Raw genomic sequence first — 15,034 nt, forward strand, 5'->3', positions numbered from 1 at the left:
CCCCTACTTACTTTGCCAAGCTAATTAGGAAAGGCAATGAAACAGCTCCAAAAAGGGCTGTGCATGTTAAGTGGCACTACATTGGTGGTGCAGGACGAAGCCAGGGCTGGGTATTATGACTGTGCACCCAGGAGCACCCAGCCCCAACCTCCAGACATCTAAAGCTCTGTTTGTTATTTAGAGCATTCACATCCAGGCTGAAACATCTTTAAAGTTAATTGCTCTGAAGGCAGACCGTATGTAGTCCGGGGAAGAGGACTTATATTGCCGTTCTGCTCAGTGGCGATGTTTGGACTTGTTTATTCGAAGTCGCCCGGTAAATGTTCTATTTAGTATGCGTTGGTGGATTTCCAATTAGCGAGTGATGATTCACTGATTTTACATGCAGATTTTGAAAATGAAACCAAATGAAAGTGCTTGATAAGCCTAGCAGGCAGGGTTTAACTATTGGCGTGGATATTTTGTAGGGACATCTTCAGAGAATGTGAGCAGGGTCCTATGGATCCCATTGCAATATCGACACCTGACATTCCATTAGATATCGTGATGATAAGAGCCTCAGCAAAATGAGAGACTGGTGTTCAAGTGGTGTGTTGTCATGGAGGTCTAGAAGGTTCAGGTCTCAGAATGATCCTTTAAACGAGTTCCCTGACCCAAGTGGTTTCAGTATTAAAGAGGTGGTAGCAGGTGGCGGTGGCAGAGGGCTCTACTCAAACAGATTACAACGTCCCTCGTATTTTTTATTCCCCTGGGTTCATTCTCTGGGAGGCCCTGGGCTCTGTGATGGAGCTAAGAGGGGGAGAGAGGAGGTGGAGTGCAACCTTCTGTGCCCTGGAACATATGGAGGCTGAATCCCAAATGACACGGCTGAGACTTCTCCCTCGCTCCTCTGGCTCCTTACGGAAGATGTGGCTGCTGTTAAAACACAGACACGCGTTATTAGAGGGGCAGTGTGGTGGAACGAGCAGATGAGAGGCGTATGGTGAAATCAAATGTCACATGCTTCGTAGACAACAGGTGTAGACTAACAGTGAAATGCTTACTTACGGGTCCTTTTCCAACAACGCACAGTTAAAGATAAGATACAAAATAAAACAATAAATAATGTGTGTGCGTGTGTGTGTGTGTGTGAGAGAGTGTGTGTGTGGCATCAGTATGCATGTGTGTGCATGTTATGTGTGTGTTGGCGTATGTAGTGTGTGTGTGTGTGTGTATTGGGGCGTCAGTGTACGTATGTGTGAGTGTGTGGGTAGAGTACAGTGTGTGTGCATAGTCAGTGCAAGAGAGTTAGTACAAAAAAGGGTCAATGCGGGTAGACCGGGTAGCCATTTGATGAGCTACAGTGAGGGAAAAAAGTATTTGATCCCCTGCTGATTTTGTACGTTTGCCCACTGACAAAGTCATGATCAGTCTATAATTTTAATGGTAGGTTTATTTGAACAGTGAGAGACAGAATAACAACAACAAAATCCAGAAAAACGCATGTCAAAAATGTTATAAATGGATTTGCATTTTAATGAGGGAAATAAGTATTTTACCCCTCTGCAAAACATGACTTAGTACTTGGTGGCAAAACCCTTGTTGGCAATCACAGAGGTCAGACGTTTCTTGTAGTTGGCCACCAGGTTTGCACACATCTCAGGAGGGATTTTGTCCCACTCCTCTTTGCAGATCTTCTCCAAGTCATTAAGGTTTCGAGGCTGACGTTTGGCAACTCGAACCTTCAGCTCCCTCCACAGATTTTCTATGGGATTAAGGTCTGGAGACTGACTAGGCCCCTCCAGGACCTTAATGTGCTTCTTCTTGAGCCACTCCTTTGTTGCCTTGGCCGTGTGTTTTGGGTCATTGTCATGCTGGAATACCCATCCACGACCCATTTTCAATGCCCTGGCTGAGGGAAGGAGGTTCTCACCCAAGATTTGACGGTACATGGCCCCGTCCATTGTCCCTTTGATGCGGTGAAGTTGTCCTGTCCCCTTAGCAGAAAAACACACCCAAAGCTTAATGTTTCCACCTCCATGTTTGACGGTAGGGATGGTGTTCTTGGGGTCATAGGCAGCATTCCTCCTCCTCCAAAAACGGCGAGTTGAGTTGATGGCAAAGAGCTCGATTTTGGTCTCATCTGACCACAACACTTTCACCCAGTTCTCCTCTAAATCATTCAGATGTTCATTGGCAAACTTCAGACGGGCCTGTATATGTGCTTTCTTGAGCAGCCTTGTGTAGGTCTACAATCGCGTCCCTGACATCCTTGGAGAGCTCTTTGGTCTTGGCCATGGTGGAGAGTTTGGAATATGATTGATTGATTGCTTCTGTGGACAGGTGTCTTTTATACAGGTAACAAGAGTGTGCCTTTCAAAGCATTTCATGGCTACAGATGTGAGTGCTACGGGGCGATAGTCATTTAGACAGGTTATCTTGGCATTCTTGGGCACAGGGACTATGTGGTCTGCTTGAAACATGTAGGTATTACAGATTGGGTCAGGGAGAAGTTGAAAATGTCAGTGAAGACACTTGCCAGCTGGTCAGCGCATGCTCTGGGTACGCGTCCTGGTAATCCATCTGGCCCTGCGGTCTTGTGAATGTTAACCTGTTTAAAGGTCTTACTAACATCGGCTAGAGAGAGCGTGATCACACGGGTCTGGAACAGTTGGTGCGCTCATGCATGGTTCAGTGTCGCTTGCCTCGAAGCAGGCATAGAAGGTATTTAGCTCGTCTGGTTTGCTCGTGTCACTGGGCAGCTCGTGCGTGTCACTGGGCAGCTCGTGGCTGGGTTTCCCTTTGTAATCTGTGATACCTTGCAAGCCCTGCCACATATGACTAGCGTCAGAGCCGGTGTAGTAGGATTCGATCTTAGTCCTGTATTGACGCTTTGCCTGTTTGATGGTTTGTCGGGGGGAGCGTAGCACAGGGGTGTCAAACTCATTCTATGGAGGGCCTAGTGTCTGCAGGTTTTTCTTTTTTCTTTTAAATTAATACCTTAATTCATCAATCAAGTACAAGAGAGGAGAAAAAACACGCAGACACTTGGCCCTCCGTGGAATGAGTTTGACAACTGGCATAGCGGGATTTCTTATAAGCGTCCAAGTTAGTGTCCCGCTCCTTGAAAGAGGCAGATCTAGCCTTTACCTCAGTGCAGATGTTGCCTGTAATCCATGGCTTCTGGTTGGGATACGTATGTACGGTCACTGTGGGGGCGACGTCGTCGATGCATTTATTAGTGAAGCCGGTGACTGATGTGGCAAACTCCTCAACGCCATTGGATGAATCCCAGAACATATTCCAGTCTGCTCTAGCAAAACAGTCCTGTAGCTTAGCATCCGCTTCATCGGACCACTTCCGAATTGAGTGTGTCACTGGTACTTCCTGTTTGAGTTTTTGCTCGTAAGCAGGAATCAGAAGGATAGCATTATGGTCAGATTTGCCAAATGGAGGATGAGGGAGAGCTTTGTATGCGTCTCTGTGTGTGCAGTAAAGGTGATCTGTAAAGGTGACCCGTCTAGTTGCACAGGTGACATGCTGGTAGAAATGAGGTAAAACAGATTTAAGTTTTCCTGCATTAAAATCACCAGCCACAAGGAGCGCTGCCTCTGGATGAATATTTTCTTGTTGGCTTATGGCCCTATAGAGCTCATTGAGTGCGGTCTTAGTGCCAGCATCGGTTTGTGGTGGTAAATAGACAGCTACGAAAAATAGATGAAAACTTTATTGGTAAATAGTATGGTCTACAGCTTATCATGAGGTATTCTAACTCAGGTGAGCAGAACCTCGACACTTACCTTAATATTAGAAATCGCGCACCAGCTGTTGTTACCAAAGAGACATACACCCCCGCCCTTGAGTTTACGAGATGTTGCCGGTCTGTCTTGCCGATGCATAGAAAAAACAGCTAGATTTATATTAACCATGTCCTCGTTCAGCCACAACTCCTTGACGCATAGGATATTACTGTGCCATTATAGGCACGCTCCTGGTGGCAAATGGGGCCTGGCGTGTTCAAATCCTAGGTTGCTTTACACGTACCCCTCATAGACTCCTAAACCAAGTAGGATGAAGTTGCCCCTTGACACTACTCTAAGATCCGTTTAGCATTTCCCCCTAAATGGTTTAGGTTGTGATTTCAGGATAAGGTAAACTGATCCTAGATCTGTGCCTGTGGGCACTATCGTTACCTGTACATCCTTGAATTTGTCCCTCAGGTCCATGAGGCGGTGGTAGGCCTTGAAGGCCTCTGCAAACTCTCCCACGTCGGTGCAGACGGCGATGAAGTTCTCCCAGATCTGCCAGTGTTCTTAGTTACACTTCAGAGCCTCCTGCAGAATGCGGAACGCCTTAGTCCTGACAGACATTGGGACAGACAGGCCCTGGAATTAGTGGTGTCATGTAAAGTGTTTTTACATGGCTGATGCACATTCTTTTTTAAGGGGCAGCTTACAAAGTCTTATGGAATGAATACTAAGTTGAGATGCACAGAGACTTGAGTAAATCATTCATTACTGTCAATGGGAGATCTGTGCCAATTTGCGTTACTTAACAGGATAGTGCGAGATTCTGGCAAACAAGCCCTTTCTCTAATTACCCAGAGTCAGATGAGCTCACGGATACCATATTTATGTCTACGTGCAGTTTGAAGGAAGTTAAAGTAGTTTAATCAGCCAATGCTAACTAGCGTTAGCGCAATGATTGGAAGTCTACCGGTACGCTAGTTAGCACTGGCTCACGAAACTACCTTCAATTTAATTATCAAAATCTCGCACTATCCCTTTAAGTTTGGATTCGGTCCTACCCGTCATTTCTACAGTTCAGTAATTAGTCACTATTTCAGGTGAGGTGCTAGTATCTCTGTACCTCAGCAGCTGTCCAGAGGTGGAGCATAGCCAAGCATGACTGACATGGCTGCCTGCCCTCTGTGTCTGACACCTCATTGAGACGCAGGCTACATAGTTAGCGCTGGGCTGTCACAACCACCCTGATTCTCTCCCTCTGATTCACCTGCACTCACCACAGACTCTTCAACAGAGAGGCTTCGGCTGAATTAGCCGAGGCGCTAACCAGGTAGAAGTCTCCACACTTTTTAATTTCAGGCCTGAAAGCACAGACCTGATTTGAACAGGGGCTGAGGGAGAAAGTTTCCCAATAAAGAAACAGTGGAGCTTCCTGCTTCCCAAACAGAGAGTTCTGCCAGGAAGAGCTTGTGGTTTTCAGGGGAAATAAGAGAACCTGCCCATCTTGCGGTGGTGAGAATGTTCTAATTGACTTAAGCCTAACAAATCTGTCTGATGCTCGCGTCAGGGTCAGCAGGGGTGTACCTAGGTCCTGTGGTAAAATCAGGAGGGAGCTGCGATGTTATCTTTCCCATTACTACTGCCCAGTGAGTTTCGGAAGTAATTGAAAAGCATTGAAGTCAGTTACGAGACCAAACTCATGACCAGAAGAGTTTGTGAAAAAAAGCCTTGTAACATCAATCTCTTTCATTGGTGTGTAAATCAGTGCTATCTGTGGGGTTATGCAGGCTGGCGATGTTCTGTTTGATAAGTGTTGTAATGTCCTTCCACAGACAACATCTCGTCTCAACCCCCACTCTTTGATACCCCTCTCCAGCCAAAAATCAATAATGTCAGGCTGAATGGAGGCCTGCTGGCTGGCAGTGTGATTCCCTCTCTCTCGCTCTCTATCTCTGTCTCTTTGTGAGAGTGACAGGTCCTTGATCACTAGGGGTAGCGGCAGGGGAAACTCAGGGATATCAGGGCTGATCAAATCAATGTTTGATTCCTCTGTCTTTGTTGTGGCCCTATGTGACAGCCGGCACAAGGGGGGTGGGTGGATGGATGGATGGGCGGGTGAGTGACCAAGTGAGTGAGTATGAGTGAGATACATAGGTCTTCTCAATTTTTTATTTTTTTATTTCACCTTTATTTAACCAGGTAAGCCAGTTGAGAACAAGTTCTCATTTACAACTGCGACCTGGCCAAGATAAAGCAAAGCAGTGCGATAAAAACAACACAGAGTTACATATGGGGTAAAAAAACATAAAGTCAAAAAATACAACAGAAAATATATATACAGTGTGTGCAAATGTAGCAAGTTATGGAGGTAAGGCAATAAATAGGCTATAGTGCAAAATAATTACAATTAGCATTAACACTGGAATGCTAGATGTGCAAGAGATTATGTGCAAATAGAGATACTGGGGTGCAAAAGAGCAAAATAAATAACAATATAGGGATGAGGTAGTTGGGTGGGCTAATTTCAGATGGGCTGTGTACAGGTGCAGTGATCGGTAAGGTGCTCTGACAACTGATGCTTAAAGTTAGTGAGGGAGATAAGTGTTTCCAGCTTCAGAGATTTTTGCAATTCGTTCCAGTCATTGGCAGCAGAGAACTGGAAGGAATGGCGGCCAAAGGAGGTGTTGGCTTTGGGGATGACCAGTGAGACATACCTGCTGGAGCGCAGACTACGGCCCCGCTGAGCCACCAAAACCAGGTAATATAATTGCCATAACACTAACGCGAACCTCCAGTCCAGTCAATTTTGTATGAGCTGGGGAGAGGAGGCTCTCGATTAGACTGAGGGACCCTAAATTTAAAAAATCAGGAGACATTCGAACATTGAGCCTGTCACTGATGGATACCATAAATGGTACGTATGACTGAATTCTACATCTTCCAGAGTCCTAACTCTGTTCAATCATTGACAGGTTAATGGCCCAGGGGTTGCGACTATACAGTACTCACTTCTGTCTCAGGCGGATGTAGGCCGTGGAGAGGTTGTTCCATGCCTCTGCGTTCTAAAGGAGGAAAAAGAGAGGGAGGGAGAAAAACACAATTTACAGTTTACACACAAGTACGCACAGGGTTGTTTAGAAGCCGTGGCAGAAGACTAACTCCCCCAGAGCAGAAGGGCTTCTTAAAGAAAAACGAACAGGTCTGTGAGAGCCGGAATTCTTACTGGTTGGTAGGTGATCAAATACTTATGTCATGCAATAAAATGCAAATTAATTACTTAAAAATCATACAATGTGATTTTCTGGATTTTTGTTTTAGATTCCGTCTCTCACAGTTGAAGTGTACCTATGATAAAAATTACAGACCTCTACATGCTTTGTAAGTAGGAAAACCTGCAAAATCGGCAGTGTATCAAATACTTGTTCTCCCCACTGTATATTCAACCACAAAGACCAGGGAGGTTTTCCAATGCTTCACAAAGGGCACCTATTGGTAGATGGCTAAAAATGAAAAAAGCAGACACGGAACATCCCTTTGAGTATGGTGAAGTTATTAATTACACTTTAGATGGTGCATCAATACACCCAGTCACTACAAGGATACAGGCGTCCTTCCTAACTCAGTTGCCGGAGAGGAAGGAAACCGCTCAGGGATTTCACCATGAGGCCAATGGTGAGTTTAAAAAACAGTTACAGAGTTTAATGGCCGTGACAGGAGAAAACTGAGGATGGATCAACAACATTGTAGTTACTCCACAATACTAACCTAATTGACAGAGTGAAAAGAAGGAATGCTGTACAGAAAGAAAAAAAATATTCCAAAACATGCACCCGGTTTGCAACAAGGCACTAAAGTAATACTGCAAAAAATGTGGCTTTTTGTCCTGAATACAAAGTGTTAGGTTTGGGGCAAATCCAATACAACACATTACTGAGTACCACTCTCCATAGTTTCAAGCATAGTGGTGGCTGCATCATGTTATGGGTATGCTTGTAATAGTTAAGGACTGGGAAGTTTTTCAGGATAAAAAAGAAACGGAATTGAGCTAAGCACAGACAAAATCCTAGAGGAAAACCTGGTTCAGTCTGCTTTCCACCAGACACTGGGAGAATAATTAATCTTTCAGCAGGACAATAACCTAAAACAGAAGGCCAAATCTACACTGGAATAGTTTACCAAGACAGTGAATGTTCCTGAGTGGCCGAGTTACAGTTTTGACTTAATCAACTTGACAATCTATGGCAAGACCTGAAAATCAAATCAAATCAAATCAAATTTTATTGGTCACATGCGCCGAATACAACAGGTGCAGACATTACAGTGAAATGCTTACTTACAGCCCTTAACCAACAGTGCATTTATTTTTAACAAAAAAAGTAAAAATAAAACAACAACAAAAAAAGTGTTGAGAAAAAAAGAGCAGAAGTAAAATAAAATAACAGTAGGAAGGCTATATATACAGGGGGGTACCGGTGCAGAGTCAATGTGCGGGGTCACCGGCTAGTTGAGATAGTTGAAGTAATATGTACATGTGGGTAGAGTTAAAGTGACTATGCATAAATAATTAACAGAGTAGCAGCAGCGTAAAAAGGATGGGGTGGGGGGGGGCAGTGCAAATAGTCCGGGTAGCCATGATTAGCTGTTCAGGAGTCTTATGGCTTGGGGGTAGAAGCTGTTGAGAAGTCTTTTGGACCTAGACTTGGCACTCCGGTACCGCTTGCCGTGCGGTAGCAGGGAGAACAGTCTATGACTAGGGTGGCTGGAGTCTTTGACAATTTTGAGGGCCTTCCTCTGACACCGCCTTGTATAGAGGTCCTGGATGGCAAGAAGCTTGGCCCCAGTGATGTACTGGGCCGTACGCACTACACTCTGTAGTGCCTTGCGGTCGGAGGCCAAGCAGTTGCCATACCAGGCGGTGATGCAACCAGTCAGGATGCTCTCGATGGTGCAGCTGTAGAATTTTTTGAGGATCTGAGGACCCATGCCAAATCTTTTCAGTCTCCTGAGGGGGAATAGGCTTTGTCGTGCCCTCTTCACGACTGTCTTGGTGTGTTTGGACCATGATAGTTTGTTGGTGATGTGGACACCAAGGAACTTGAAGCTCTCAACCTGTTCCACTACAGCCCCGTCGATGAGAATGGGGGCGTGCTCAGTCCTCTTTTTTTTCCTGTAGTCCACAATCATCTCCTTTGTCTTGGTCACGTTGAGGGAGAGGTTGTTGTCCTGGCACCACACGGCCAGGTCTAAGACCTCCTCCCTATAGGCTGTCTCATCGTTGTCGGTGATCAGGCCTACCACTGTTGTGTCGTCGGCAAACTTAATGATGGTGTTGGAGTCGTGCCTGGCCATGCAGTCATGGGTGAACAGAGAGTACAGGAGGGGACTGAGCACACACCCCTGAGGGGCCCCCGTGTTGAGGATCAGTGTGGCAGATGTGTTGTTACCTACCGACAAATGGTTGTCTAGCAATGATCAACAACCAATTTGACAGAGCTTGAAAAATTTTGAAAATAATAATGGGCAAATTTTGCACAATCCAGTTGTGGAAAGCTCTTAGAGACTTACCCAGAAAGACTCACAGCTGTAATCACTGCCAAAAGGGCTTCTACAAAGTATTGAATACTTAAAAAGTGGGGAGAACAAGTATTTGATACACTGCCGATTTTGCAGGTTTTCCTACTTACAAAGCATGTAGAGATCTGTAATTTTTATCATAGGTACACTTCAACTGTGAGAGACGGAATCTAAAACAAAAATCCAGAAAATCACATTGTATGATTTTTAAGTAATTAATTTGCATTTTATTGCATGACATAAGTATTTGATCACCTACCAAGCAGTAAGAATTCTGGCTCTCACAGACCTGTTAGTTTTTCTTTAAGAAGCCCTCCTGTTCTCCACTCATTACCTGTATTAACTGCACCTGTTTGAACTCGTTACCTGTATAAAAGACACCTGTCCACACACTCAATCAAACAGACTCCAACCTCTCAAAAATGGCCAAGACCAGAGAGCTGTGTAAGGACATCAGGGATAAAATTGTAGATCTGCACAAGGCTGGGATGGGCTACAGGACAATAGGCAAGCAGCTTGGTGAGAAGGCAACAACTGTTGGCGCAATTATTAGAAAATGGAAGAAGTTCAAGATGACGGTCAATCACCCTCGGTCTGGGGCTCCATGCAAGATCTCACCTCGTGGGGCATCAATGATCATGAGGAAGGTGAGGGATCAGCCCAGAACTACACGGCAGGACCTGGTCAATGACCTGAAGAGAGCTGGGACCACAGTCTCAAAGAAAACCATTAGTAACACACTACGCCGTCATGGATTAAAATCCTGCAGCGCACGCAATGTCCCCCTGCTCAAGCCAGCGCATGTCCAGGCCCGTCTGAAGTTTGCCAATGACCATCTGGATGATCCAGAGGAGGAATGGGAGAAGGTCATGTGGTCTGATGAGACAAAAATATAGCTTTTTGGTCTAAACTCCACTCGCCGTGTTTGGAGGAAGAAGAAGGATGAGTACAACCCCAAGAACACCATCCCAACCGTGAAGCATGGAGGTGGAAACATCATTCTTTGGGGATGCTTTTCTGCAAAGGGGACAGGACGACTGCACCGTATTGAGGGGAGGATGGATGGGACCATGTATCGTGAGATCTTGGCCAACAACAACCTTCCCTCAGTAAGAGCATTGAAGATGGGTCGTGGCTGGGTCTTCCAGCATGACAACGACCCGAAACACACAGCCAGGGCAACTAAGGAGTGGCTCCGTAAGAAGCATCTCAAGGTCCTGGAGTGGCCTAGCCAGTCTCCAGACCTGAACCCAATAGAAAATCTTTGGAGGGAGCTGAAAGTCTGTATTGCCCAGCGACAGCCCCGAAACCTGAAGGATCTGGAGTAGGTCTGTATGGAGGAGTGGGCCAAAATCCCTGCTGCAGTGTGTGCAAACCTAGTCAAGACCTACAGGAATCTTATGATCTCTATAATTGCAAACAAAGGTTTCTGTACCAAATATTAAGTTCTGCTTTTCTGATGTATCAAATACTTATGTCATGCAATAAAATGCAAATTAATTACTTAAAAATTATACAATGTGATTTTCTGGATTTTTGTTTTAGATTCCGTCTCTCACAGTTGAAGTGTACCTATGATAAAAAGTACAGACCTCTACATGCTTTGTGTAATACCTTGCTAAAACCAAGTATAGAGTTTATTTGTTATAATTCATTGGTATTAGATTTAAAAGGTGATCGAATAGCTCCTGATTTGTAATGTCATTAATGCATTTCTTTTGAAGCAATGTTTTTAAAAAATGTACAAGTGAATAGGTTGGTTTACTTTTAAGTTGAAGTTTCCCATGTATCTCGTTAAAGTTTTGACCAATGAGGTAACTTGTTAAGTTGTGGCCAATGGGAGAGTGGACTGGTTGCTGGGAAAGAAAAGAAAGGGAAAGGTTGAAAGAAGGGAGAGGAGAGACGTTAGTGGGGTTGGTGAAGGAAAAACGACCAAAGGAAACGATAAAGAGAAAACAAAACCATACCTACAGAGTTTTTTGAAGGGAAATCCTGATTTTATTTCTATAAGAGAGTGTTTATTATTTCGTTAAGAAAGACCTAGTGGAGACTGAAGCTGCCGTCGCATTGTGGAGACATTCGACATCCTAGAGGTTAGCCTAGCATCGTGCAAGACTTGGAGAGAATTGCTTGTGACGATCAACGAGTTCGGGTTTCCAATGGATGTCTGTTGCTGCTACCGAGTACTGGCTGCATTGATAGCTGTGTTCGCTGTGGATCTTGTGAGGACACCTGCACGGAACTACTATATTTTGCTAAGGCATTATCTACAAGTAGTGAGTAACTACAAATGTGGGGTGGACTTCGGGACTTTATGTATGTCGTAATTTTTTTATGAGCTCCAACGCGCACCCAGGGTTTACGCAAGCTTGCAAATAATTTGGACATGGGTTGTGGAAAAATCATTGGGGTTTATTATTTTAATTTCTTTTGATGTGATACATTGAAAAATTGATTAATATAGATCTTGAACCTTATGTCTGTTGTATTGGTGGAGTCATTTACTGTTTCAGTTTCATTTAATGCATGGGAAAGCATATCATTATAATAATAACCAAGTCTATAATCATTCTATCTGAAGTTAATACCCTATTTGTCATTCACCCTAGCAAGTTTACAATAGGGATTCTTATTGGAGATGTCCTTCTCACCTAATATCCCATGCTGTTCAGATATTCTAAATTAGGTAATATTGTGAGAGTCAAATTCGAGCCTGGTGAGAGGGTTACATTTTTGGGGGCTCGTCCGGGATCTTGGTTATTGTTGATGGGATATTTTTGACTCCCCATTTGACAATTTTGAATTGAAATTGTGGATTTTCTTCTGACATTGCTGTATAGGCATAAACCTACAACATGCATGTTGAAGAGATTGTTACCTGGTGTAGAGAGAAACAGCTAGCTACTAATCGTGCAGTTGTCCTTAGCAGTGTTACAGATGATGTGTCTGATGAGGTTCTGCTGGAAACGCTGACTTATGTTAAGGCTTTTGGTAAAATTAGACTGCGTGGTCGTTGTTCTTATTCAGCTGGTAAAACGCAGTATGTTTTGGTAGAGATATCAAACAACCTTAACGAAATAGCTGTGCCAAGTGTTGTTGGGATACCTGGAGAGTTGGGTCCCTGGCCTGTACATGTAGTTTCACAAGTCACATCTCCAGTTGAGAGAGAGGGTGAAGACTTCCAGGCAAAGCTATTATCCTTTCTAAGATATGAAGGGAAGACTGTGGCTGATGTTAAAGGCCTGGTAAGTCCCTCTGGTGCTGACCTCAACGCTGAACTGGTTACTGCCATAAGTTCACTGGTAGAAAAATGCAACAATGTGCCATCTGAGACTCAGAGTTACCGTAAGCTACGTATGTTCTCAGGTGCGAAGCCCACTCCTAGTGGAGAGGAAGAGTATGACGCATGGGCTGAGCAAACCCCCCATTTTCTAGAGGAATGGCAGTGCACCGACAATGTGAAAAAACAGAGAATAATAGAAAGTCTTAAAGGGCCTGCTGCTGACATTGTGGGGTTCTTTAGGACCGGAAACCCCCATGCTACAGCGATCGAATACGTGAAGGCTCTAGAAACCGCATTCGGTACCACCGAAAGTGCACCTGATCTCATGGTAAGGTTCAGAAACACATTCCAGAGTGAAGGAGAGAAGCTTTCAGATTACCTGTTGAGACTTGACAAATTGCTGCACACTGTATATCGAAAAGGAGGCATTGAGCTGTCAGAGATGAATCGCACACACATTGGCCAAGTAGTGAGAGGTGCATCCTCACATGACATGGTTGCGCTTCGTATTCGCATGACCTATAAACTGCGTGATCCACCAACCTTTACTGAGCTGCTGCAGGAAGTAAGGGAGGAGGAGGACATGATTCAAGACAGGAACACAACGAAGAGTGTTGTGAAGTCATCAGCTGTTGCTCCTGTTGCTACAGTTTGTGAAGAAGCTAATACTGAGATAGAAGTCCTGAGAAAAGAGCTAAAAGGTTTGAAAATTGAAATGACACGTCTCATGTCTGCTAACGTCACAGCAGCTCACTCTGACACACAAAGGTCAGATGTTGCATTTAAAAGCAAAAAGAAAAGGGTAAATCCATCACAAGAACAGACACAGGCCGACAGAAACCCCGGAGTGTTCTGTTATAGATGTGGAGAAGATGGCCATTTCAAGAGAAACTGGAGGTGAAGAGAACTTGAGGAAAGTCAACACACGCCTGATCAAACAAAAATGGTCTATGGGAAACTACAGAGGGACCCAGTAAAGGAGCGGCCTGACATTTACATTTACGTCCATTTAGCAGACGCGACTTACAAATTGGTGCATTCACCCTATAGCCAGTGGGATAACCACTTTACAATATGTTTTTTTATTTATTAATTTTTTAGGGGGGGGGTAGAAGGATTACTTTATCCTATCCCAGGTATTCCTTAAAGAGGTGGGGTTTCAAATGTCTCCGGAAGGTGGTGAGTGACTCCGCTGTCCTGGCGTCGTGAGGGAGCTTGTTCCACCATTGGGGTGCCAGAGCAGCGAACAGTTTTGACTGGGCTGAGCGGGAACTATGCTTCCGCAGAGGAAGGGGAGCCAGCAGGCCAGAGGTGGATGAACGCAATGCCCTCGTTTGGGTGTAGGGACTGATCAGAGCCTGAAGGTACAGGCTCTGATCAGTCCCTACACCTGACGTCCCGGTGAAGATACGTTCCACAAAGTGCCACAAGTATGAAGACATGAAAGACATGCTACCTACAGGTTTAGTTGGCCCAAGTTCTGTCGTTTCTGTACAGATTGAAGGTGTCTATGCTAAAGCTTTACTAGATAGTGGTTCTCAGATTACTCTACTATACAGATCATTTTATGACAAGTACCTGACGCATTTGCCATTGATTCCTATAGGAAACTTAGAGATATGGGGCCTTAGCTCTGAGCAGTATCCATATGATGGCTATTTGTCGCTCAAGCTTGAGTTCTCGGGATCGGTTGTGGGCGTAGCAGAGACCATTGAAGCACTTGTGTTGGTATGTCCAGATCCGGCCATGAAAGGTGACGTGTCTATTCTGGTCGGCACAAATACGTCTGTAGTGAAGAGACTTATGACTGCTTGCAGAGAAAAGGAAGGTGAAGGTTTCCTTAGCACACTACAAGTTCATCCTGCTATCAAGGAGGCATATGAGAGAAAGCTCAACTGATGATGATGAGAAGAGAGGAACGGTCTGGTTCGCACAGACAAAACCTGTCACCCTGCCACCTGGTGGGCAGGTGAGAGTTACTGGAATTCCAAAGTTTCCTGGGATACCTTCTACTCAAACCCTTCTGGTAGAGAGGCCTGAAGAACCCCGGTTCCCTGAAGAACTACTAGTGAGGCCTGAAATCCAGACGGTTGCAGTTGTGTCGTCTAGAAGAATCACCCTTACTGTCAGGAATGTCTCGACAAAGGAGATCACTCTGAAACGAGGTATGCCTATTGCTCATCTGTTTCCTGTAGATATTGCTCCTGGGTTTCCATTGAAAAGAGAGCAGGATTCATCTGAGAAGTTGACGTCTTCTTCATTCAACTTTGGAGATTCTCCAGTGCCTGAGGGATGGAAGAAGAGGTTATGTGAAAAGATGATGGAACGGAAATAAGTGTTCTCAACACATGAGTTTGATGTGGGTTGTTCAAAGAGTACTCATCACACCATCAGAGTTACTGAAGACAAACCGTTTAGGGAGAGATCTCACCGCTTGGCTCCAGCTGATGTT

At 44.7% G+C, this 15,034-nt stretch overlaps 1 pseudogene across 1 annotated transcript in view; it reads right to left on the reverse strand.

Annotated features, from left to right (window-relative positions):
- LOC311133326 (tetratricopeptide repeat protein 27-like) overlaps positions 1–15,034 on the reverse strand; it is a 169,084-nt pseudogene that overhangs the window by 34,336 nt on the left and 119,714 nt on the right. Inside the window, exons 14-15 of the transcript XR_014615196.1 lie at positions 6,735–6,787; positions 4,173–4,338 (exon numbers count right to left, since the gene is read on the reverse strand). The product of XR_014615196.1 is annotated as a tetratricopeptide repeat protein 27-like (transcript). The remainder of the gene's footprint in view (positions 1–4,172; positions 4,339–6,734; positions 6,788–15,034) is intronic.

The sequence above is a fragment of the Coregonus lavaretus genome, assembly GCF_964263955.1.
Source record: "Coregonus lavaretus genome assembly, chromosome: 1".
Taxonomy (NCBI): domain Eukaryota; kingdom Metazoa; phylum Chordata; class Actinopteri; order Salmoniformes; family Salmonidae; genus Coregonus; species Coregonus lavaretus.